This window comes from Clarias gariepinus, chromosome 20 (assembly GCF_024256425.1).
Source record: "Clarias gariepinus isolate MV-2021 ecotype Netherlands chromosome 20, CGAR_prim_01v2, whole genome shotgun sequence".
Taxonomy (NCBI): Eukaryota; Metazoa; Chordata; class Actinopteri; order Siluriformes; family Clariidae; genus Clarias; species Clarias gariepinus.
This window is the reverse complement of record NC_071119.1, coordinates 21,575,001-21,602,791: the sequence shown is the minus strand read 5'-3', so window position 1 is coordinate 21,602,791 and position 27,791 is coordinate 21,575,001.

Sequence of the window (27,791 nt, the reverse complement as noted above, 5' to 3'; positions counted from 1 at the left end):
TCTTGGAACATAGTAAAATTCATCTGTATACTTTAGTATACGGACCCTTCACCATACTTTACTCTGTCTTTGTGGTCTAAAATACATCATGTCTTGGCTAAGGACTGGAAATACCAATTAGCTCAGCATTCCAGAGATATTAGTCCCATAACAATCTGTTGAAAGCAAACCAGATGGAATTGTTATTCCACAAGGCAGAGAAAGCTCAAATACAGGGCCCTTAAATACTCCTAAGTAGGACATGCCTGAATCTAATGATCACCCAGACAGGAGCAGGAAATGAAGCGTGACCTGAAACACAGGGATGCAGGCGAAAGATGGCAGTGCCATATTAAAAGTCCTACAAAGCCCAAAACGAAAAGCAGGGAACAGGGGTTGAAGGAAACTGTGTCAGTGATATTTTAAAGCGACCCCAATAGCAATATTGTGCATTTTGAACTTCCATGATGTCTAATGTGAAGAGACTTTTGGCTTTAAAAAGGCACATTGCTGGAATTTAGGTCAGTATGATGCAATATAACATCAAACACCGACAAAATAGGTAAGAGACACACCAAAAGCTGGGTGGTGCCCAGACCTACAGTGTGTGTGTGTGTGTGTGTGCTTTAGACATGAATGTTACCAAAACCAATAACATACTTATGGTAAATTGGATGTTTGGAAGTGTTATTATATCATATGAATAATTAGCTCCCATACTCCTATTGGCTGTTCACTGCTTTAGTTTTATTTACATTTGACTGTAAAGTCAATAAAGCTGATGTAATAGCATCAAAGCAAAGTTTAACCTTTGGCTGTCTGTACGTCATAGGGAAAAAGTTACATAGTTACATATTCTAGAGAATATGTTCACCCAAAGAATATTATACTATAGTAGATATTATCAAGACTGAGCAAAAACGTAGCTTGTTCTGGGATTTGAACTAACAACCATCCACTCAGTAGCCCAGTGCCATAATAATTAATCTCCCACTGGTCCTGATACAGTTTACAGTACTAATATTTTATTTAATGTTTAAGAAATGGATCAGGGGATTTTCTGTACCTAAAATGCAATGAATCATGAATAATCTAATCATACATACATACATATTTTTTTCCACATGTGTGTTATGTACAGTACTGTATATGCCCTTGTGTGTATCATCTTTCTCACACCCCCTTTACTTCACATACAGTATTTACCTTTGGAGTTGCTGCATCTCATCTCACGGCTCCGAATGCGCATGTGACAAATAGTGTTTGATTTTTAATATTGAATATTCAGATTTGTAAAAGACCCTAGGGCATCCTACTAATCCCACTCTGACACTTCTCAACAGCAACACTGCACAGAGCTCCTTTATTGTTTGTTTGTTTTTTTTTAGAAACATTACTCACTCACTCACTCACTCACTTACTCATTATCTACAGTATATCACTTTATATATATATATATATATATATATATATATATATATATATATATATATATATATACAGGGTTGCGGGGGGCCTGGAGAGACTTAGGGCCTAAGGTAGGCTACACCCTGGATGAGGTGCCTATGTGTCACAGGACACGCAGACAGTACACACACTCTGTATGTATGTATGTTTTTGGACAGACACCGAGATGGGAATCGAACCCGGACCCGCTCTTTTTTTTCTCTCCTAAACATAGTGCATTATTATTATTATTATTATTATTATTATTGTCTTTAAATTTGAAATTATTTTACGGTTAATTGTTCTGGAATTAGTGAGAATTGGATTAAAACCCATTCGAATAAAATAACAGGCTTATACCTGTACAAATACTACTACTACTACTACTACTAATAATAATAATAATATAATGGAGGTGGCAGCATGGGGGCTTAGTGGGTAGCACTGTCGCCTTGTGCCTGTAGGGTTTGGGGTTAAAAACTCACCAATAGTCATGTGTGCTAGGTTCGTCCCATGCCCAGTGAGTTTCCTTTGGAGGCTCAGGTTTTCTCCTTCAATCCTAAGACATGCAGTGTAGTGTGACTGTGTTTGTGTGTGCTTGTGCCGTGGGTCGGCACCGTATTGAGGGTGTGCCTCGCCTTATTCCCTGACTAACCCTGTGATAGGCTCAAGGCCTTGCTGCAACCGTACACATGATGATAAGTGGGATGGATGAATGGATGGATGGATGGATGGATGGGTCTGTGCTTTCTATTGCTTAATGTAAAATAAACACTGCATTTTAGATTGCATAGTTATTTCTACTGAGAACGATGGTTCTGTGCTCTGGCCCACAACGTTAAAGCATATTGTATGCACGCCAACATTGGGAAACTGACTCTTTTATACTCTGAGTGTATTGCATTTCCAAATTAGATTCTTATGGGTTTGTTGAAATCATAGTATATTATAGCTGTTTGCATATTTTAAGCAAAAAAAATAAAAAGTCATAATTTCCATACCTACCATCATTCCCAATTATGGCTCCCCCTTGTGGTGGACCTCTGTTAAAATGAAGTAGAATGGCCAGTAAACCAGGAGCTGGCTAATATAGTCAGGAAATCTGGGTCAGAATGATGCAATGTAGCATCAAAGACTAAGGACACACCTTAGAGACAGACTGAGAGTCTGGTCTGGCTGTAGGACCACGTGTGTATTTCACTGACTTGTGCGTGTGTTTCATGGTGTCCATGTGAGCATGCTTGCATACATCGGGATTTGAATTTTAATCCGACGCTCTGCTACGGTAGCTCGGTAGGTGTATGCATACTTTCTAGAAAGCGCTATGTCTGGCATGTCAGGATCGTTTAGCTAGACCTGGCAGTGCTTTTATTCAAAGCTGAGGGGGCTTTATTTAATATTTGATGAAACGCATTACCTCGGTTTCAGTCCCTAGAGTGAGACACACAGCCATTTAACTGCTCTTTCTATTCAGGGATCTCGGCTTCCTCCCTCTCTCTCTCTCTCTGTTTAAAGCAGTACATTCATGGCTCTTCCTTGGATGCTTCACATTTAATAAAGCTAAAAATGACATTTAATATGAAAATGAAATAAAAAAAATAAAATGAAAAATAAATAAGTTTTAAAAGGGGATTTGTTCCAGTTTGGTTTCCTAAATAGAATCAAACATTTGAACTCTTCAGAACTGTTCGATGTCAGTCTGTAGAGACTTAATTAACACACACTGCCATTTAAATCCTTTTTTTTTTTTATTCCCAAATCAGGGTTTAACATCCTCGGGATGAAAAAAAAAAAAGGTAGCTTTCATATGAAAAGAATAAAACAATTCGCCCTATCACCAGACAGTTGAGTGACTCAATTTCTGACTCTAGAGTCAACCACACTTCCAGCTCGGGATCTGGATTCTCTTGCTCTTTCTATCTCGCTTCCTCTCCGTCTGACTTCGTTCTTTAAGGTTCTTGCATTATCTCGATACAGATACAGATTAATAGCACTATGTCACTGTCAAAAAGTCTTTGCTATTTTTTTTTTCATAAAAGTATCCTTGTATAGCAGGACTGTCCTCACTTTGCCTAAGTAAGGGAATTATATCATACAATTCCATGTCATGATAACTGACTTGTGACCCCATTCCTACCTTCTCTTTATTCCCTTTATGTCCTAGATCCATTTATGTTCAAAAACTCTATGGCCGAAAGCATTTGCAAATTGCCCGTAGTATGTTAATGTGTGTGTGAGTGTTGACCAGAGGTCTTACCACAGTCGTACAAATGGGAATAAATAAAATGGTCACCATTGGCCGCCAGTAGTCACTATTGGCCGCAATGGTCCCTAGTTGTCTCGAGTGGTTCCTAGATGGATGGATGGGCAAAATAAGGTGGACATCTGACAATCACACCTACACCACCTTGTTGGACATCTTAGGCAGTGTCCCTGCCCTTTAAAGCAGCCTCCAATCTCCTGAAAATGCTTTTTTCCAAGATCTTAGAAGTGTGTCTATGAGAATTTGTGCTGATTTTGTCATCAGCAGTGATACTGCAAGAGAGGGCCTGAAACACATGTTTCAAGTTTATCCCAAAGGTGTTTGTTCATTAAGGTTGAGTTCAGGCCTCTGTGAGCTCCTCTACACCAAACTTGTCAAATCATGTTGCTTTGTGCAGTCATCCTGGAACAGGGAAGGACCTTTCTCACACTGTTGCCACAAAAATGTCTGTTGGCACAGTGAATTCTGTTAGATAGTGTTTTTTTTTCTTGGCATCCACCTAACACAGCATCATCTATCATAGATGATAAAGTTCTAGATGATAAAGCCTAATGTATCATTATAGAGAACATTTGGAGTTTGGCTGGTTTAGAGGCAAGCGCTGGCCTGCTTTACATCACGCCGGTCAACACTTAGGAATTGCACATAGTGATCTTATTCTTGTGGGCAGCCGCTTGGCTGTGAAACATTCATTTCATGAAACCCCAAAGTTCTTGCGATGATGCTCTTTTTGCTTCCAGAGGCGGTTTGGAACAGTCTGTGAGCATGCATGGTCTACAGTTACATTACTAAACTGCTGTTATTTCCAGAATAATAACAGTTGCATTTGACAAGGGAAGATATAGCGGGGCAGAAATTTCATGATGTAAATTGTTGTATAATAAATATAATGGTAATCACTATTGGCCTCCCTAGTTGGGCTACAGAGGTTCATGGATGGATGGGTGGAAGTTGTGGTCTAGAAAGCATTCTATTACAGTCTCTAGTTGGACTACAGATATTTATGGATGGATGGATAGATGGATGGATAGATAGATAGATGGATGGATAGATGGATGGATGGATAGATGGATGGATGGATAGATAGATAGATAGATAGATAGATAGATAGATAGATAGATAGATGGATAGATGGATGGATGGATGGATAGATGAATGGATGGATGGATGGATGGATAAATAGATAAATGGATAGATGGATAGATAGATGGATGGATAGATGGATGGATAGATGGATGGATGGATGGAAGTTGTAGTATAGGGATCATTTTATGATGGCACATGTGATTGGCAGTATGACTAATTCTCCTGCCAATGTTTGTAATCAAAATTAATAATTACTAGGTGTTTCCATATAATATACCAACAATAATTCTAAACATCCCTGACATCGTTGGTCCAGCCATTATATAAGCAGCTTGACCTGGGTCTTGACAGTATTTCAATGTCACAGATTCTGCATGAGCCAGTCCACCTTTTGGCAAGTTTTCAAGAGGTCAAAAGACGCCTGTGTGAAAAGTGTGAGATCTGGGTCATATTAGGTAAACTGCAATTTAAAAGCAATGAACAATCCAGAAAAGTTCTATATTCTAGCTGTGTTTCTTTGGTTTCTCTCCTCAGTAGCACAGGGCTTTCTGGTGACCCAAACCTATTACCGACATGTCAGCGATGAAATATGGGGAAACACTGACACAGGTCAGCTGGGAACACACACACACACACACACACACTTGCACGCTTTTGCACAGTTTGCTCCCAAAGGCTTTTATATTTCTAAAAATGTACCAAAAATGAGTGTTTAATCTTTCTCTTTCACATAAAAGTTCTACATTTTCAAATGCAGTCTGGATGTTTATAAGCAGTTTCTACCCTCCTGGAAGCTGCACTTTAATTCTTTAAGGTTTTTTGTTTTTGTTTTTATCTTTCAAGGTCATCCATGATGTATAATAACATTTAGAATATCTTGCAGTATTAAGGAATACAACTAATTTCAGTCTGCTTATGGTTTGTGTTATGCACACATTTTTTTTTTTGTGCAAAAAGTTCAATTGTGAACAACTTTGCTTTGACATATTGTTACATTACTCAAACATTTTCTTGAAAACCTGTCACCTGCAACAACCTCATCATGTTCATTTCAGCTTGGCTTAATGCATGCTCGAAAATAAATAAAAAAAAAAAAAAAAAAATATATATATATATATATATATATATATATATATATATATATATATATATATATATATATTAACACATGCAGAGACTTTTAGTATAAAGCATAGTATCATGGACCATAACAAATCATTTTGCCCTGCATTTTACTTTAAACATTTTGCCACCTCTGCCAAAACCCCTCTCATCATCTATACTGATTTACCCTGAATACATGGATACAGCATAAACCTAAGCACTAAGAGCTGTACTTAAAGCATTAAGCGGGGTACACTCTGGATGGTGTCCCAATCCATTGCAGGGCACATACACACACTATGAGCAATTTGGAAATGTCAATTAATTTAGCCTGAATGTCTTTGGACTGTGGGAGGAAACCCACCAAGCATGGGGAGAACACGCAAACGCCATGCAAGGCAGGACTCACACTCCGGACTCTGAAAGTGCAAGGCGACAGTGCTAACCACTAAGCCACCATGCCACCTGAGTACTGTATGTGGTGTGATTGAAAAATATTCCCATAATTCCATCAATGACCTTAAAGGTAATAGGACAAAAAAAGTTGTAACGCAAATCTATCTCAAAGACATTTTACACATTCACAATCACACTTTACCGATACAAAATAACAGCTTTCAGTCAGGGTGTAATTAAACGTATTACATTTTTGAAAACATTGTGTGATGTAATTTTGTACAATGTTGATATTAATGCTATGCAGTAGTTGTATCACCTAGCCCTAGGCACTCTCAAGGCACTCGTTTAATAATGTAAGTGCAGTTTTGGTCTAAAGACTTTAAATTGCAAATTCTTACCGAGCTGTAACTTAACAAGAAGGAACAATTGTCCGTTAAATATATTTTGTAGTATTATGTTTTTTAGACATAATAAAATACTATGACAAAATATATTACTGGATATCCATCCAACTAAGGACCGGGGAGGCCAGTGGTGATTACCATTGTGTTTAGTTCTATTTGTACAACTGGAACCCTAGTCAAATTTGGGAACGCCAATTAGCATGTCTTTGGACTGTGGGAGGAAATTGGAGCACCTAGAGGAAACCCACCAGGCACGGGGAGAACATGCAAACTCCATGTACACAGGCGAGAATTGAACCCAGACCCTGGAGGTCCAAGGCACCTAAGCAGATCCGGATTGAGACGTGAATATTTTCGTGATTTCTTTATTCATCCATTTTGTCTGAAGTGTGTTCTGATAAATTGTAGCTTTTTAACCAAGCACAAGACTTCAAATTGTTCAGTGTTGGCATGACTTAAGGTTGGTTTGACAATTCACAGTGCATTCTTGCTCTCACTCTCTCTCTCTCTCTCTCTCTCTCTTATTTCTTGCCTCCCCCCAGCTGATGTAAATGTATTCTGCCGTCTGTACGTCCCTCTGCGCTTTCACCCGTTTATTTTGATTAGGCCTGTACGTAGCTGATAAAGTCTCTCTCGCTGTATGCAATATAAAGTTTGTTTGATGATAATTATAAACGGGGGAAAAGAAATCTGCTTGCCAATTTATAAATGCTTTTGAATTTCTTTCCCTTCTTGCTTAATGTTTCTCTTGTGGGCTAAAGAGGAGGAAAAAAGCGCGAGTGAAGGATTCAGATTGAAAGAGATGGAAAATTGAAAAGAATGTCATAGACACACACTCACACGCAAACACACACGCACCCACACACACACACACACACACACACACACACACACACACACACACAGGACACTTCAAATTCCAAATAAGCTGTCAAATTTCTTTGTAATTTTCTACAGCTTCCGCTCTACACTTTGCCCGCTCAGTGTTCACCTGCTGATTGCTTTCGTTTTTTTTCCCCATCTGTAAAAATCTCAGTCCCGAAGGATTTATTACTTTACCATGTAAAAGTGTCTGTGTGTTGCATGCAGAAAAAAAAACACAATTAGCATTCTATATTCTACATTCTAACAAAGCAAAAGACTTTTTCCAGCTATCACTTTTGTCAAATTTCAAAAAATTTTCTCTACTAATAGGTACCAGCAATACCAATAATCAATAATCAATACATTTTAAATACCTCAACATAATAATGTGGAGATATTTTATTTATACAGTTTTAGAGGCACAGTCCCAACAAATTATTTATGTGAGAGAAATTAATGAAGCTCAAATATTTAAAACAAACTGGAAACTTTTAAGCTGCCAAAATTACTTTCTTTTGGTGATCCTTCAGGTACCATGCTTCTGAAAATATTTAGCATCCAATACTGCACACTGTCCGAACTGCACATGCACCATCTTGTGGTGTTCTACTTAATGCATACTGTATGAGAGCTATGGAAAAATATTATGCAAAACCATATGTGTTATCAGTTAACACATTTTAATTGTGAAATTGTTTACAGAAATTAACCACTTACTCAGCGTATATATATATACCGCTTAATCCTGTATTCAGGGATGCAGGGGGCCTAGAGCGTGTCCCAGAGACTTATAGCACGAGGCGGGGTGCACCCTGGACAGGGTTCCAATTTATCGTAGGGCATACAGTACACACCTACACACAATTCGGCGATTTGGGAACACCACTTAGTCTAATCTGAATGTCTTTGGACTGTGGGAAGAAAGCGAAGCACGGGAAAACAAGCAAAAACTTTGGGCACACAGATTCGGGAATTGAACCCGACCAGGAATCGAACCCGAACCCTGGCGGTGCAAGGCAACAGTGCTAACCACTAACCACTGTACCCCGAAATTAATCAATTAATGATTAATTATTAACATCCCAAGTTTTGTCCTTAGTCTACTTCCTGTTTAAAGACTGATTGAAAGGACTGATTAAGTCCAATTACCACCATTATGATTTTTGGTATAAACCAATGGTTTAAACGTTGTCATTTGCTGTGGTGTAGCAACACTAAAGCTTTCTATATTTTTCAGATTTTTTTTATATTTGTACAGAATATTCTTCTATGGGTATATTTTCCTTAGCTAAAGTTTTTCTATATTTTATTTCACGTTTTATTATTATTAATATATTGTTTTAAGATCATTGGCGGTCGTTTAAGGATTTCACTGCATATCGTACTGTGTATGACTATGTATGTGACAGATAATTTGAGCTTATATATATTAATATATTATATAAAAGCACATTTATTTGGAAACTCTATGTTGTTTTTGCAAATATATTATTTCATATTAAAAATGACCACTTTTTTGAAAAAAATGAAAATAAATTGAAGCTGTGCATCAATGCAATCTGTAGCAGAAATTTTTTAATTCCTGTTAAATAAATTCCTGTCATTACTTTGAGGGCAGCTTGTTACAAGTTCATTCTATAGCTACAGAACTAAAGAATACACTATATTAGTTTTTACAGATCATACAAATATTTTCCCTTATATTTCCTGCGTAATGTCATTCTGCAATAAGGTGCAGCAGCAGTGTCCTGTTAAACTTAAACACCCCCTCTTGGTTTCTTACACATACCCAGGTATATTTATGGGAAGTATAAAACTGGGTACACTTTCTGTCAGGCACACACAGGATTAAGAGCAGCCCTGACAAACCAGCTGAATTAAAACGGAGTGAGCAATTTGTTTCGCGTTTAGGACCTGTCCAAACTGCCCGTCTGCTGTGATTCGTGTGTGTGTGTGTGTGTGTGTGTGGTTTTGTTAACAGATGGCTTGTTTGAATTAGAAGTGTTTTATTTTCCCATGGATGCCAACAAACATGCTTTTCACAGGTGGAATATTCCACAATAATGTGGCAGGGAAAAAAAATCATGTCAAAATTAGTAAATAATTCATGAAGCAACAATCGGCACCATTCACAAGCAAACATTAATAAGTACGCGTGGGCTGAGGTGTTGTGTGGTTTCTCTCTTATTCTCACTCCTGCCCACCCTCTGATTGACTTTTATAAGTAAGGAAGGGGGGGGGGGTTTATAGGAAAATAGTCAACTGTGATATAATACCATGGTAGGTGGGACCAGGAAGCGTAGTTACGGTTGCTAGCCAAAAGTTTAATATGTTCCTATAGAAGCAGTTTTACATGTAATGCTTTGTAATGCTTATTTAGATATGTAATAGGTGTAATGTACTTTCAAACATGGGATTGATGCTCTTATGTTACAAAAACAATTTAGTATGACAGAAGCCAAGCCTTTACTGAGACTGATGGGCACAGAGGCCATGCCTCCTTTAATTAAAGTGATAGGCATATAGGCCATGCCTCCTTTATTAAGACTGAAGGGCACAGAGACCAAGCCTCCTCTACTGAGACTGATAAGACTGAGACTGATAGGCACCAAGGCCGTGCTTCCTTTACTGAGACTTATAGGCACAGAGGCCATGCCGTCTTTTCTAAGACTGATAGGCACAGAGGCCATGCCGTTTTTCCTGAGACTGATAGGCACAGAGGCCATGCCGTTTTTCCTGAGACTGATAGGCACAGAGGCCATGCCTCCTTTACTAAGACTGATAGGCACCAAGGCCGTGTCTCCTTTACTGAGACTGACAGGCACAGAGGCCATGCCTTCTTTTCTGAGACAGATAGGCACAGAAACCATGCTTTCTTTACTGAGACTGGTGGGCACAGATGCCACGCCCCCTTTACTGAGACTGATGGGCAGAGATGCCATGCCTCCGATACTGAGATTGATGGTTATGAAGACAACGCCTCCCTTATGGAGATTAATGGGTACAGAGGCAGTGTCTTCCTCACTGGGACTGATAGGCACAGAGGCCACACCTTCTTTCCTGAGACTGATAGGCACAGAGGCCACACCTTCTTTCCTGAGACTGATAGGCACAGAGGCCACACCTTCTTTCCTGAGACTGATAGGCACAGAGGCCACACCTTCTTTCCTGAGACTGATAGGCACAGAGGCAACGCCTTCTTTACTGTGACTGATAGGCACAGAGACCATGCTTTCTTTACTGAGACTGGTGGGCACAGAGGCAACGCCTGCTTTACTGAGACTGATGGGTAGAGATGCCATTCCTCCGATACTAAGATTGATTGTTACGAAGACAACGCCTCCCCTATAGAGATTGATGGGTACTGTACAGAGGCAGTGTCTCCTATACTGAAACTGATATGCACAGAGACCAGGGCTCCTTTATTGAGACTGATAGGCACCAAGTCCTTACCTTTACTAAGAGATATATATTAAACTAAGCACATAACAAAGTATCCTGCTCGTGAATATAAATAACCTAATGAATAAAGATCTGAAACACCTCTCAGTACTGTCTTTCCCGTGAAAACACTGACTCATCTCGGTATATTTGTGCGTTTTGTGTAAACCATGTCTCTCGAAAACACCTCTCCTGCAAATGGTTTAATGTCATACTTGTTTGTACCATAGTGTAGACACTGTTTTCTTATACTCTCAGCAGCACACACCTGAAAAGAGCAAATCCTCTTTTTGTGCTGTATGTTTATAGTAAGGTAAAGTTTATAACACATAAGTCATATTTGTTAGCTTAATCAAATATAAGAACGTTGTGTGTATACCACATGTCTTCATTTTGTGTTAAGGAAAACTGACATGAAGCGCCAGTGTGAACTACTTATAACGCGGTTCAGGGGTCAAAATGACCGCTGAACCGCGTTATAAGTAGGTCACACTGGCGCAGCGCTTCTAGTGTTAAATGCCAGGAAAAGTAATTTGAAGTCTTGTGTTTAAACTTTTGCAAAACCGTGTAGTAGGACTTTGGTTTGAGTTTTGAATATTTAGTAACACGTGTCATGTATCATAGTTCATTTAAAGAAGCATTGAATTTCTCCATGATGGAAAGCTATTAAAACAATCTTTAATCTACAACAATCTAATCCTTAAGACACACACACACACACACACACACACACACACACACACACACACAGCCAGGCTTGACAGATAGATGTGTTAAAAAAAAAGGTATGCTAATTTTTCCAAGAGAAAGCCATTTTCTTTCCTTTTCAGCAGCTAAATTATATCTCAACTAACATATTCATTCCAGCACAAAGCCGTCCATCCCACTGTACGAGTGCAGATGTATCGCATCTTTGAGAAGAATAATTGTACTTTTGTAGTCATTATTCAGCAGAAAGTACTGATGGTGAGTCAAACTTTATTTCTTTGTCTTTATTTCTTCGGTTCGTTTCAGGAAACATTTTCATCATGTGGATTACCTGTGAATAGAAAGTGTTGTGTTTTGTGCTACCTTCATTCTTATCTCACTCCTGTAAAGTGTTACAGTCTGTCAGAAGGAATCTGGCTGTTTAAATACTGTTTTGACTTATTTAAAGGCAAAACTCTGCCTAACAAAGTGTTTAAAACCAGATTTTAACATAAGCACACTGAAACTTGTGTTTCCAAATAAAATATGTCTGTCTATACAGGTCTGTTATTCATTTAGGTTATGAGGTTATTATTTCAGAAAGCTATTTGTGTATTAAATTTGAGTATTTGTTAAATTTAGTGATGGACAATTAGTAATACTGTATATAACAGTTGTGACCATGTTATATTTTTATTGCCATTTTGACCATGAACAGTAGTTTTAATAGAAAACGATGAATATTTTAAGCTTGTTTTCTTTTTTTGATAAAAAAATTATCAAAGTTTTTGTTATATCAATGTGAATTTTGTGTGATTTTGCAAAACACCATACATCCACCTCTCACAAATCAGCGGCTTACTGGTTAGCACTGTTGTCTTGCACCTGCAAGGTCTGGGTTTGAGTCCCGGCCAGGTTTGATTTCTGCCTCTGTGTGTATGGAGTTGGCAAGTTCCTCGTGAGTTTCCTCCAGGTACTTTGGTTTCCTCCTACAATGCATTCTCAAAATTTCCATGGTGTGTTTGTATGTGTGTGCACTGTGAGAAACTGGCACCTTGTCAGGGTGTACCCCGCCTTATACCCTAACTCCAGGCCCGCTGTGACCCTGTATAAAGGATTAAGAGGTATGGACCATGAGTGGATGAGTGTACAAATCAGCCTGCAGTAGTGTTTGTAGTAATTTTAGTGTGTAATTTAGTATAAATTGATCAATTGTTCATTAAAATTTAATTAAAGTGTAACAAACTTATGCATTGAGTGTGATTTTGTAGTGAGTTACTGGCAGCAAATTAGATCGACTGTCATGTTGTACTCTGTTTTGTTGTTCACAAAAACTTCAAAGATTGTTAAAAGATCATGTAAAACAATACAAAACTTTAGTTTACCTCCTATAAAAGTACTGCTTTTGCATCTGTGGCCCCATAAAATTATAATAAAAATTGAAAATTTTGGAATGAGGATGGAACAGCATAGCAAAAACAACAGCTTCCCACACACAATGTGTGTATCTCATGACTTTTGTACACAATGTAAATGTGCATCCTATGATTGTTGCAGTCCAATCTTTCTAATTATTTTTGCATGCATCATAGCTCCTAAATGCAGCAAATTCAGTGCTAGTGAAATAAGTGCAGGAGAAATAGGAGGAAAAAAAGAAATGTTGATTTTGAAGTGAAACAGCAAGTTACACTACAGTATCTCACAGAGTTTTGATAGTTAAACAATATGTTGTTTGCACAGCATCCAAAGCACATAATGTCCTGTTTCACAGAACATATCACGGACATTAAGAGCATCAATAATGGACCTGTAGTCAACAAAAATCCATTGAATGCAATAAGTTAATTTGTAGCAGCTGCTGTTTTGCACAGCAGGTCGTTTTGCTTTACCGAACATGTGACAGTCAGAAGCAATGCGATTGGCTATTTAGGATATGTCAAGGTTTGCTTTAAAATGGAGCCACTACATGTCATGGTTTGCCTAAATCATGAAAATTTAAAGCTTCTAAAAAAAAATGTATATAATGGTTTTCAAATGAAAAGTTGTATTATAGACAGAGGTGGAAGGACCCTAAGTGCATATACTTCTTTACTATATTTAAGTACAGATTCATTATATATCTCTTTTACTTAAGTATTTTATTAAGGAATACTTTTTACTTTCACTCCACTACATCATACAACAGATATATGTACTTTGTATTTCATTACATTTGTTTATGGCGTTGCGTTTCATGACTGCTAGTTATCGCCTAACTGTATTTGCTTTTTTTTTTCTGTAAAACTCTTAATCATGTAGCAACGTGGGCACTTGTGGCTCTGTGGTAGGTGTTTCACTGGGTTCGATTCCCAGCCTAGTGCCCAAACCCCAGCTGTTGGATGCAGTGCTGGTCCCTAGCCTGGATACATTTACATTTGGGCATTTGTCAGACGCTCTTATCCAGACCGTCTTACTTTTTTTTATCTCATTATACATTTGAGCAGTTGAGGGTTAAGGGCCTTGCTCAGTGGCAACTTGGTGGTTGTGGGATTTGAACCTGGGATCTTCCAAACTGTAGTCCAGTGCCTTAACCACAGAGCTACCCCTGGCTGGATAAAAATGTGAGGGTACAGTAGCGTCAGGAAGGGCATCCAGGTGCCAAGTTTGTATTTGTGGACCGAATGGTCCACTTTGGTGACTCCTTGCTGGGAGCAGTAGCAGTTGTTTGAAAGTGCAGACAGTAATGAAACAGCACATCCATAGTTGAGAAAGAGAGAGAGAGGCTTTTACTATGACTTCAAGACTATACATTTAATATGTAAGGAAATTTGAAGTAATAAGTGTAGTAGGGTATTTAAACCTTTACTCAAGTAAAGGCTTTTTGCACTCTGCCTAATTCGGTATAATTATAAAGTAGACCTTGTGTTCCAAAGTAAAACAATTTGCCACAATCTGTTAAAATTTTGAAAATAGTATTTATAGCCTTTTGCTGTCAAACTGTTCAGATACTCTCTATAAAACCTAAAAACCTCCAGTGTGCTCTTCAGTAAGAATCCTTACACATAGACTTATTAAGCTTATTCAGGTCTCTCTATTGCTTAACTATGTGAATAACGTGTAGTGTACAGTATCAGCAACAGCAAAACGTTTAATTTGGGGTTCTTTTAAAAGTGTATGATTAAAAGTTATGAGCAACAGAAAAACATCATCTGATTGAATTGGATTGAAGCAGGAAAGCTTTATGACATGCAAGTCACCACGAGTCTATGTTCAAGTTAAAAGAAAACCTAAATCTTTAAATACCATTTTCACTCAAACATAATACTTTTCCCATTATCCTGTTCAGTTTTCTAATCCGCTCGGTGCATTTTAAACGACTCAGTGATGTGTAGTGTAGTGACTTCGCCTAGATGGAAATTTTGCTAAATCAGCTCCAGCCATTTAAGTCAATTATTTAACATCTTACTACAGTACATTTTGAAGAACACATTGAAGGCTTTAGCATCTGTGCTGTGGAGGAGTTTTTTTTTTTCTTTTTAAAGTGCGCAGTAATGGATGAATGAACAATACTTTTTTTTGCTGTCTTTTCCAAGATTTTCATACATCAGGTGTTATCTTTATGGTCATCATCAGTGACGTGGTGTGGGATTTTTTTTTTCTTTTTCGAAGAAGCCAATTAAAAAATCCTTTTTTCTTTTATCACTGTGTGTGTGTGTATCTTTCTATCCTTTTTATTTTCTATGTTTAAACAATAAAATGACAGCAGCTGAAGTTTAGAGGTACCAGTGAGCCCCTCAGTGTGGACATCATGTTCCGAAATAAAAGTCCAAATCCCTCGTTTTGCCCTGTCCATATGCAGATCTGGTTGTAATTTGTTGTAAATTATAGCGACTGCTCTAGTGCTACTTTAGTTTAAAATTCCTTTGTTTTGTTGTTCGTTTGGGCGGCATGGTGGCTTAGTTGCTAGCACTGTCACCTTGTTCCTCCAAGGTTCTGGGTTCAATTCCCACCTCTGGTCTGTGTGCATGGAGCTTGCATGTGCTCCCCATGCTTGATGGGTTTTCTTTTCCACTGTGACACTGTTTTATATACAAAATAAAACAGTATAGACGATGAGTGGGAGTAAGTTGCTTGTTTGTTTCTTAACCAAAGGAAGCCAACTTCACCCTGGCTTCCCTTGGCACTAATCACAGTTTGATAATACCATAAAGACAGCATTTTCCGATTGGTTAGTCTTTCGGCCTTAGGATGTGATGGTAAAAGTTAAAGTGCAATACCGTGTTTCACCACAAATTCACTACATAGCATGTAAGGAGGCACTGTTTCACAAACCGTGAAATGCTAAAAAGAGATGGCAGTCAGCAACAGCACGGAGGGGGTTATTACCTTAACAAACTGTTAAACAGAGTGTTTTGTTTTTGTTTTTATTAAAATGACATGTACAGTTTTTTTTTTTTTTTATGGAGAAACCTGACTTCTGGGTTCCCTTGGCTTCTGGGAGAAAATGCCACTGATCGTCATAGACATATGGAAATCCTGAAAGAAGAATAAACCTACATAATACAGGACCAGGAAATATACAACAAAGTTTTTCATTATACAACTTATTAGGGCTGATATAATTCTGTGAAGTAGGTTAGTTTTGTTTACTAGTTTTTTTTTCCTTTGGTCGCAGTATTTTACTAAACAAATCTCAAAAGATTCAGTAGTTTAGAACCAAATCACTCTGAGATCATATGAGATTGGGTGAAGATTGGGTGAATTATTCCTGATTACTCCACTATATTACCCAAAGTTTTTGGACACCCGATTACACCCATATCTGGTTCTTCCCAAACTGTTGCTACAAAGTTGGAAGCACACAATCGTCTTTGTGCGCTGTAGCATTTCCATTTCCCTCCACTGCAAACTAAGTAGTCTAAATTTGTTACCCCTGTGCACTATTTGAGCTCCTAAAGACATGGTTTGCCAAGATTGGACTGGAAGAACCCATCTGAACATCTTTGGGATGAACACGAACACCAAACCGACCCAAACCTCCTCATCCAACCAGACCTCACTAATAGTCTTTTGCACAAATCTCAACATCCACAATCTTAAAACGAGTGGAAAGCCTTCCCACAAAAGTGGCGGGGAATTTTCAAATATTAAAACATTAGCATGATGTTAAGGTGATAAAATGTATGGTGATCGCCTTATCTCCTGTTCAATTGTTACTGTTCAATTGTCCTGTTAAACTGCAGCACTGCTATCCAAAATATATAATGGTTGTCAGCTATGATTTAGAAAAAAAAAATCTGATATAGTTAGATTAGATGTCACTGGATATGGGGAAGTGTAATATCACATAGGGGTGATTCATGTGTGTATCTCACAGGCCTAGTGTCCAGCACAATCCGTTTCAAGGTGGATTTTTTCTTTAACACATGATTTTGTTTTTACTATTAAGTGGCAGGTTTGAGTTTCCTGTACAGTTCACTCAGATCTAAATCTGCTCAATTTAAATCGATGTGCCAGAACATAGAGCTGAAAGACAAAAATACTGTCGCTGCCCAAATGCTTACAGACTGCAATGTAAGTTTGCTAAGATCTAGAGTGCTGTCAGGCTGCCTCACAATGATCTGTCTCCTCACTTACTGCTGGGGAGCAGAGCCTGCCAGAAACAAGCACTCCTTGTCATGTAATAACAGTCCTCGAGTAGGAGGACAAGCCGCCACAAGGTGCGTTTTGAGGGTGAAGAGCTCTTTTCGGCAATATGAAAAATGTCACATCTGTGGGTTTCACGAGCTCCCACCGTTCTCTGAAAAAAACACGTCACTGCTGCATCCCGGCCCACTGTAGCAGAGAGCACTCTCTTAAAGACCATTAGCTTCTCTATTATCACCTCTGTCCTGTTACAGAGCGTCGGTTTTGGCACTTATCAGAGGGTCGGCGGAAGGTGCTGGAGAATCGAGAACTGCCGAACGCCTCCACACGCCGCACAGAAATAAAACGACGGGAAGATACCAATTCCTTCCTGGCAAAAAGCTGCCTGCTTGCTTTATTTATTTATTTCTTGACAGTATCTGCTACTGTATCTAAGCGCCGACTTAGACAGATTGTCAAAAATAGCGTGAAATGAAGCCTCTCCGTTTTTCTTTTTTATTTATCTCCAGAGTCCTTTGGCAGCTTAAAAAGGGGACTGTTGAATTATTCACCAAGACATAAAGCCAGAAGAAGGAAAAAAATAAAACATTTTCGCTTGTTATCCCAAAGAGAACCAAGAGACCAGCAGTGAAAGCGAGACGCTTCCTTGGCACCCGCACAGTCCCTTAAGAGCGTTCAGTTTTTTTGGTTAGCCGCTCTGTTTTCCCATCCGGCCTGTCTGCAGAGCGAGGGCTGGATGCTAACCAGCTGAAACAGATCAAGGGCTAGCGCTAGAGAGTTGCTAATTAAAATTTAAAACGAGCTACTGGCGCGTGTCGCTCTCATTAGGGTGTTAGCGTGATCTTGGGCCTGAAAGTGAGAACAACAAGGTGACTACTCATGACGCTGTTCTCGCTAGTGACACCAACAATGGCTAAGTGACTAAGCCAGAAATGCAGACACGTGTGGTAATTAGCCATTTCTAGCTGTGCAGTGTGAAAAGGAATAAAGAGTGCATTTGGTTTGTACATAACAGTATACAGGAGGTCGGGTTGTGTCAAGATGTATATATACATCTTGACATTGTTTCCTTGTTTTGTGCTAAACTTTTGTTCTCATTATCCTGTAAAAAAAGCACACGTTGCATAATTAACATTCAGGTTACCAATAATTAACTTGGAGATGGAACTAAAGTTATGGCTGTGCGCTATTTTAAAGTGATCTTGACTACGCCCTGCTTCCTTTAAAGGCTCCGTCCTTCACACTGAAGGTCCTATATATTCTATAACTTGGAGTATATTTCACATGATTAACAAAAGCACAAAAAAGCAATGTTCCTTTTCAATAGAACAAATGATGGTTCAAGTTAGTACCTGCTAGTTGCAAAGCTTAAACATTAAAAAAAAAACAATTCTGAGTTATTATTTACAATGCAGCATGGTGGTGTAGTGCTTAGCACTGTGGCCTTGCACCTCCAGGGTCGAGGGATTGATTCCCACCTTGGGGTCTGTGTGCATGTTCTTCCCATGCTTGGTGAGTTTCTTCTGCATACGCTGCTTTCTTCCCACAGTCCAAAGGCATACAGATTAAGTTAATTGGCGTCCAAAATTCTCTGGAGTGTGTCTGTGTGTATGTATGCGTGTGCTCTGCGATGGATTGTCCCAGCCTGGAGTGTTCCCCTGTTCCCAAAGTCTTTAGTCCCCTGCCACTCAGTAACAGGATAAGCTCCCGCAATCTTGGGGTCATTCTGGACTATCATCTGTCATTTTCCCCACATATTGCTAACCTTTCTCGCTCATGTCAAATTCTTTTTTACAACATCAGAGGAATTTGTCCTTTCCCTCTACACATGCTGCTTAGGTGCTCGTTCAGTCCCTTGTTATTTAAGAATGGACTACTGCAGCTCACTTCTGGCAGGTCTGCCTCTGTCCACCATTTGTCCTCTGCAGCTGATCTAGAATGCAGCTGCACGTCTTGTTTTCAACCCTCCCAAGTTCTCCCACACCACCTCACTTCTCTGCTTCCTGCACTGACTTCCTGTAGCTGCCCATATCAAATTCGAAAGACTGATGCTTGCCTACAAAGCTCAAAATGGCCCAGCACCCACTTACCTTTCAGTTCTAATCGCACCACGCCATTCCGTTCTTTCAACGCTGCTTGACAGGTCGCACCATTTCTCAAAGATTGAGGAAGACATGCATCTAGACCGTTTTCTGTTTTGGCACCTAGGTGGTGGAATTAACGTTCTCTAGATGTTCGTACAGTTGAGTCACCGGTGGTCTTTAAGAAACAACTAAATGCCTATATTTCTTACATACGCGTCCCCCCCCACACCCTCTAATAAATAAATAAAGAAAAATAAAAAAAGCACCTTTCCCTAACAATGTTTGACTGATGATGCATAGTTAGTAACCTTGTAACCTAGTGTAAGAATCCATCCAATGACGGAAACTTCAAAGCACTTTAGTAAGTCCCTTTGGATACGAGCGTCTGCCAAATGCCTAAATGTAAATGTGATGTGGATCATTTGGCATTGGGAAAAAAATCTTTTTTGAGATACAGGATTTCAATTGAGCAATTGAGTAAACAGAACTTTTGTGGTCTTTATTAAGTTAATATATTTAAGTTAGTATTTAGACTTCGGAAATAAATTTTATAAAATAGCTAAAGATGCGGCGATTATCTTTGGGAATGACAGGAATGGGCAGGTTAAAGAGGCCAGAGTAAGATGGTTTGGACATGTGAAGAGGAAGGATGAGGGGTATATCGGGAGATGAAGATGCCAGGCAGGAGGACAAGAGGAAGAGGTTCATGGATGTGGTGAGGGAGAACATGCAGGAGGTTGAAGCGATGAAGGAAGGTGTAGAGTTGGATTGAGACAAATGGTCTGCTGTGGGACATAATGAGGGCAGCTGAAGGGAGAAGAAGAAGAAGTTGCTGTTGTTTTTATTTGTTATTCTAAAACCAAGAAGGATTTGCAAAAGTGGACATGGGAATAATGGTCAAATAGGATGTATAAAATGTACACAATGTTTGTGTAATATTATAACATGATTTGCCTAAATGGGTAAAAAAATGCTATATTAAGAGCAAATTAAAAAAATAAAAATGTTATTGGTTTTTATCAATTTAATCACAGAAATAGTCTAATATTATTATAAGTCCAGCAGCTTTATAATACTTTATCTCAAACATTAACATTAAGCAAATGTTTAGCACTGAGCCTTAGCCGCCTGAGCCGCTCTTCCCACATCTTACATTTAATGTATTCTTGTAAAATTAGCTTCCCTTAAAGGTATCTCAAGCACACATCTATCTATCCTTTTTTTTCCTATTCCACTTTTTATTTCATCAGAAAATTGGTTATTAGTTTACCTTGTTCCTTAGTTACAAAATGTAGCTGCTTTATTTTATAGCTCCCTAGTTTCCTTTATCTCTAGTTCCCTAGTGTTATTGCTTCATGGCTGCTTATATTGTAGTTGCCTATTTTTTTAGGTTGTTGACTCATATGTATTCTAATCATCAGTTCGCCTAGTTTTTCAAAAATACAACTTCCTTGTCCCATAGTTGCGTAATTTCTCCTCGTTTTACCGTTTTCCCTGTTCTATGGTTTTCTGTTGTCTGATTTCATAGTTAAATTTTTACAGATTTCTTTTATTCCTTGTCTACATGGTAACCATAATTTTCCTATTACCCAGTTTCAATATGTCCTAAATTATTGCTTGTATTTATTTAATAAACACTAATAAACACTTTCTTATTTCCTAATTCCCTAGCTCAATATTTAGATGCATTTAATAAGCGGAGCAGAAAGATTTTGTTCCCTGCACCACTTTAAAAATGCCCTATACCGTCCACTCTTGTATGCTCCACAGACATTAGTTCCTTAGTTTCCTTGTTTTCTTAGATTTACACTGACTCGATAAGCTGCGTGGATTTTCCCCCTGGCCTCTCTTGTGTTTTATGTCTTTCTTTTGCTGAATAGTTGCTAATTTAAATCATTCCGTGTCCTCCGCAGTCAAAGTGCGTAAGTTTATAAAAGCATTCCTCAGCATTTATCGAGTCTCCATGCCTCTCCTAGCGAATCGCTCCAAAAGTGGACCAACAGTGCTGACATCTTCAGAACTATAATTAGGGAGCTTCGGGGAGTTTTTCTGGCAGCATGACATTGTAGAAGGACAAGCTGAGCGAGTGCGTCTGTTTTTCCGAGCGTTGGATTGAGCTGTTCTGCTCCAACTCCTCCATTTTTCCACCAGCCATCCGGTGAATAGCAGGGTGAACAAAAAAGCGCTTGTGGTGCGTTTTTCGCCATCTGGATGTTTCTAACTTTTAATTGGAGCGACGCAGGAAAGGAGAGAAGGCAAAGAGAACGGGGCGAGGACCCCAGTGGAGTTGTAGAGAGAACCGGTAGGCAGATGTTCAACCTGAACGTTTCAGGATTACGAGCACCTTCTGTGCTGTTTTAAAGACTACAAATATGAGTTCGAGTCACTTCTCGGCATACCTCCATTCCCATGATGGACTAGTCATGGCAAGAAATAATAAACTGCAGTCTCCTTAGGGTTTTGAGATACTTGTGAAAGGAATGTAGAGCACGAGATGTTTTATAATCTTATGTTTTAAGGTATTTTAGCCTTTTTCTTATATTGGAAGCCCAGAAGTAATTTAAGGTGCTTTTATTTCTCTCTCTCTCTCTCTCTCTCTCTCTCTCTCTCTCTCTCTATCTATCTATCTATCTGTTTCTTTTTTTTTGCAGAGATGCTTGAGAAAGTTCAAACAATTATGATTCTTTCTTCTTGAGAAAATAATATTTCATTGCATTATCTTTTTTTATGTTATAAAGTGCGTAAATAATCAATTCTCATCAATCATTACTGCTTTTGTTGTCTTGTTTTAATTTCTTTATTTCTTCTCACCAGGTTTCCTAGCAACCTAAGTAATTAAAAATCTAATAAATAAATGTCATTTGCCCGACATGCTTTAATATTTTTTAGTTTGTTTACTGTTAATAAATATTTGCGGATGTTTTTACTGGAACATAATTCCTGCCCCCCCCCCCCCCACTCCCACCATCCCCGCCCTCCCCTTTTTGGCCACCAGCACCTCTGACCCATCATGCAGCAGCTACCAACTGACGAGGATAAAAGTTAAAAGTGCTATCCCTCCTTTTCAACATACAGATGCCTGTGATTGGCTAGTGCTGCTGTGATTGACAGTGGATGGAGTAATACTGTCCATCCTAATACTATAGTATAAAATTGGATGTGCATGAATTAAAGGTCAACACAACACGCACTACTTATTCAAATGATGATGCTACCTTTCTCTTTACTGTACATTATTCTTCATTTCTTTATTTCTTCTATTGCTGGGTTTTTTTTTTTTTTCATTTAATAAACATACGGTATATAGGGCTCATGATTGTGCAGTATAGAGTGACATATTTTTTAAATTTAATTTTATTTTAACCAATTATACGAACACGACTGAGCAAAAAATTTAATAAAAATGGGTCACATAAGCAAAGAAACAGCACAGATACACATAATCATGTGCTTTTCTGGTTGTTCTCAGTTGTTCCTATGACTTCCCCCTAAAAAAACAAAAGAGATAAAAAATATAATAATAATAATAATAATAATAATAATAGTATGCTCATTTTGAAATTCTACATTTTTGTGACGCCATTACCATATTCCAGTAGTATTAAAAATGACATGTTATAAAACTAACAATAACTTTCAATCTACCTGAAATATTAAAAAACCCAAATGCACAGCACGGCTTCCATATAAGCACATACTGTATATATTGTTTAAATCACCATTGGCCTACAGTATGCTGTGTTGCTGGTACAGATCTGTTCAAAAGGTCTTAATCATTTGTTCTTTCCTTCTTTTTTGTCTCTCTATCCATTACCATTCTCTCTTTGTCTCTTCCTCCTCCTCTCTCTATATATATTTTCCTTTTTTATTCTTTCAGTTTGTCTGCTAGTCTTTTCCATGTTTCCTGGACACTGTACACCCTTGCTCTCTTGTTTCTTTATTTATATTATCCCCTAATTCCAGTACTGGAACAATCTGTATGACTACCAGAGCATTCTGTATGAATACGCATCCCAGTGCTCGCTGGTGCTCCACATATGATTATTTGAACCTCCACACGAGATGTGCCGACCGAGTGCCGGATTCTCGCAGGCGCTTCCCCGCACGTGTTTGAATAAAAATACTCCTTGCCCGAAGGAATCCTCTTCCTCCGCAGCGTCATTCGGGACATGGCGCTTCTTTTGATGGAGCCCCCAGTCCCCTACAGACAGATTATTCAACACCATGTTTCCGTGTTCCCCTCCCCTCCCTCACTTCTCGTCCTGCGCCCTTGCCAAGGCTAGTTAGCTCGATGTGTTCAACACCAATCTGACTGAAATTGGCTCCTGTGCTCTTGACAGATGTGAGTGCACACTCCAGGACATACAGGATCGCTGCGAGACTCCCTGAATCCCAGATCAACCCTGGAAGATGAAACATGAAATATTAAAAGACAGAGGCGGTGTTCAATTATTCCGTGAACGTGAGTTTAATTATTCCGTAAACGTACGAGCGAGCGAGATGCCGGCGTGACGTAAATACAGAGCTCGTGCTAGGGAGGGATATTGTTTTGGAGAGCAGGGTGAGAGGGGTATCACCACACACACACACACACACACACACACACACAAAGAAAAGGCTTTGGCTGTATCGTTTCAGGCTTTCTTCTTCCTATATTTTATTTGCTTCATGTCTTTCTTTCTTTTGTTTACATCATTTAGTAAGGCTTATTCCAACTGATCACTTGGACATCACTCTTTCTTTTCCACACACACACTCTTATACATCCGTTTCCCTACCTTTTCCACGTTTCCTAATTTCCTTCCTCTTTTTTCTTTTGGTCTTTATTGTTTTTACCCTTCCGCCTTTGCATCTTTTTGTATTTTTGTTTCTCTTCATTGCTTTACCCATCACTTCTTTATGTTTGTTACTTCCTTCCTTTCTTCCTTCCTTCCATTGTTTGTTTGTTCCTTTCTTTCTTTCTACTCCACACTCACTGTATTTCCTATCTCTCTTTTTCTTCTCTTTCTTTCCCATAATGTTTATCTCCATATTTTCATCTTACTCTTGTTTATCCCTCACTTCTTTCATAATCTTTCCTTTTGTTTTATTTCCCAATTTTTCTTCTGCCTCACCTTCTCTGTCCACCCCACCCCACCGCTCTCTCTCTCTCTCTCTCTCTCTCTCTCCTTCTCTGGAGGTGGAGAATTAGATTAGTCTTTGTGTGTGTTTTCTGTCTTTCCTTATTCAGATGTATTTTGTGCCGGTTGGTTTAATTAACTCACAGACAGGACGAGCGAGGAGGGAAGGGATGAAGGGAATAAAAACCCCTCCCCGCTCCATCGTTTTCTCGCCCTCGTTCATTCCGATGACTTACACACGCAATCATTCACCACTTACTCCACGTCGATGGAACACACCGTTGCTGGGGCAACGGGATCCTTGGTGATTGATTCTTCGCCAGCGTGGCACCAGTGCAAGGGAATAGTGCGTGTGTGTGCGTGTGTGTGTGTGTGTGTGTGTGTGTGTGTGTGTGTAAGAGAGAGAGAGAGAGAGAGTTCCTGGTTAATTGAACTAGGGTTACAGACATCACAGTGTGTGTTCAAACAAACAGAAGAGAGACAAATGAAGTTATAATCAATTTTATTTAATGTCAAAGCTGTTAGACACAAAGCAGAAATAAAGAGACGTGTTTGGTGTAACATTGTGATTTACACACACACACACACACACACACACACACACACAGTGCTAAGAAAAGTGTATTTTTATGATATAAGAAAAAATAAAACATACTTCTACTGCTTATTTCTTTTCTAGGCTTTCCTGTTGCAGTTTTTTTCTTTAAATAATAATAATAATAATAAAATTATTATAATATTAACTTTGGCATATTTCTTATAATTTGCTATATCCTTTGTTTCTTATATATGATGCATAAAAAAAAACTTAATATTCAATAACAGTTTAAGGAACGCTGACAGATCTGTTGATTTGATTACCTTTCTCGATATTCATGTGATCGTAGGGGCAGCGTACTCCCTGCCCCATGTACCTCTATAGAACTGTTATTGCACTTATGGTCAAAAACCGGACCTGTAACAAATGCTAAAAGGCAGATAGAGACAGTTCATGACAAGGTTACTGGATTAGCCATGTTTAAAAAATATTCCACTACAGTTTTGTAGACCATGTGCCTCCTGTAAACCCTAATACTCCAATACTAGATACACCAATACACCAATATTCAGAATTAGAGCCTATTCTATTCTATTCTATTCTATTCTATTCTATCATGTAAAGAGCTTAGATGGAACACTCTGACCTGATCTGGAATCAGTTTTAATCGGATTGTGTATCCTCTGCTTCTTCTATCTTATACACGGTCACAGGAATCCTGGAGCATATCCCAAGGAACTTTGGGCAAAAGGCTGGCGAAACCCAGGACAGGACATCTATCCATCGCAGGGCACACACCACACACTCACACACTCATTCACACACACAGACAACCTGAATGCCTAATTGGACATCTGTATGTCTTGACTGTGGAAGGAAACCATGCAAACTCCATGCAAACATCATTTGCATCATTTGTGAGGTCATAATGCCAACCACTACATCGCTGGACACATTGCTTCCCTTCTTGATCAGTAAATCCAGTGAGAACTCTTTTCCACTAGTCTTCACCTCCTTTAAGTAGGTCCCTGGTTGAGAAAGCTGCATGGATTGGCTTTCCTTTTACGTTCTAATTAATCCTAGATGAGACTTGTTTCTTGTAATCAATCACAACGCAGAAGGAGGGATTTATCAGAAGATAGCCTTAAAGTTGGAGAAGAATACTTATTTTCTTCTTCTTCTCCTCCTCTTCCTCCTCATTTTTCTTCATCTGTTATATTTCCACCAGATTAAACACTTTATGGCGGCAGAAGAATTTTACCATTTTTGCCAAGACGAAAAAAGTTATATTCTGGTTTTAAAGACTTTGAGCATGTAATCACACATCTTATCAGATCAGCATCCATGTAAACTGTTAAGTTGTAATCACTAATCCGAATGAATTCAATCTCATTAAACAAATATCGTCATGACCTCCATATTCAATGCTTTTTTTAGAATAGTTTAAATTTTTTTTTGTTTTTTTTGTTTTTTATTTAAACTGGAAATTTCACGTAACCTGATGATCATAATAATATTATTTTGGACACAGCTGAACAAAGATGCATTTAAATGAACTTAAAATGAATAGTTACACTGAAAGACTGCACGCCGTTAACATGAAACCACCTAAATTCACCAGAGACTTTGACTACAATGTCAATTTTTTTGTTGCTATGACTAACTTGCAAACACGCTCATGTGTTGTACGTTTTGCTTTTCCACTTTCGTTTTGTTTAGCTGCCTTACTAATTGCTGTAGGGGTCTACAAACCCGCCAGTGGGATCACTTGCATTTTTTTCTTTTTTTACTGATTACAGCAAAATGAACTCCGTAATCATTTGAATCTGTAAAGAGTTTACTTTAATGTCTGTACACTCACAATATCAACAAAACATTGCGCTTTTGTAAAATAAAGGAAATAATCACGGTGCGCTTTCAGACTTCTTAGTCTCCGCGAATATCTTTCTGAAGCGCATTGCTAAAATGAACCAAAACTTGGTTAATACTTGACACACATACAGCACATGGTAAATACAGTATATCTATAGAAAACCTGAAGCTTGTCTACTTTTAAAAATATTGTGCTACAAGACCCAGTTTACAAAAGTCTTTTCGACAAATATTTTAAAAGTATTTTGTGGCCTTTTTTTTTTTTTTTTTTTAATAATCACATATAACTGTTTTTTCTTTTCAATAATAGAAACTTAGACATACTGTACATGCTGCTCACATATTATTGTAGCCCAGTTTGTGCTGCGCTCAGTGTAATCAAATTAAATTAAGCCATTTATATGTTTATAAGCAACTGAAAAATGCACAAATGTCAGGGCATGTCAAAACAACTTCTTCGCCCGAAAACACCCGCAGACCCCAGAGGGCTTAATAACCATTTGTTGCTGTTGCTATGGTTACATCACAGGAGGGCATTGCTTTGCTTTACTCAGTCCTTTTATTGAAAATCTATCATTTTTAAAAAGTAATTAACAGCATCAGGAACAGGTTGCTTTTTTGCAACGCTGCTGGGTTTCAATTATTCGGCTTGGCCATTTTGGTACAGTATGTCCATGAACTATCTGGCACATCGGGTGATGGTTACTCCCTGCCCTGGAGAAATATCTGTTGTTTCTGTGGCACTTACATAAGTGGTCAGGTTGCCAGCTTAAACCCTGATTGTCATTCCCACACAATGGGCGATTTGTGAACACTGATTAGCCTAATTTACATTTCTTTGGAAGAAAACTGGAGTTTCCCAAAGGAAACCCACCAAGC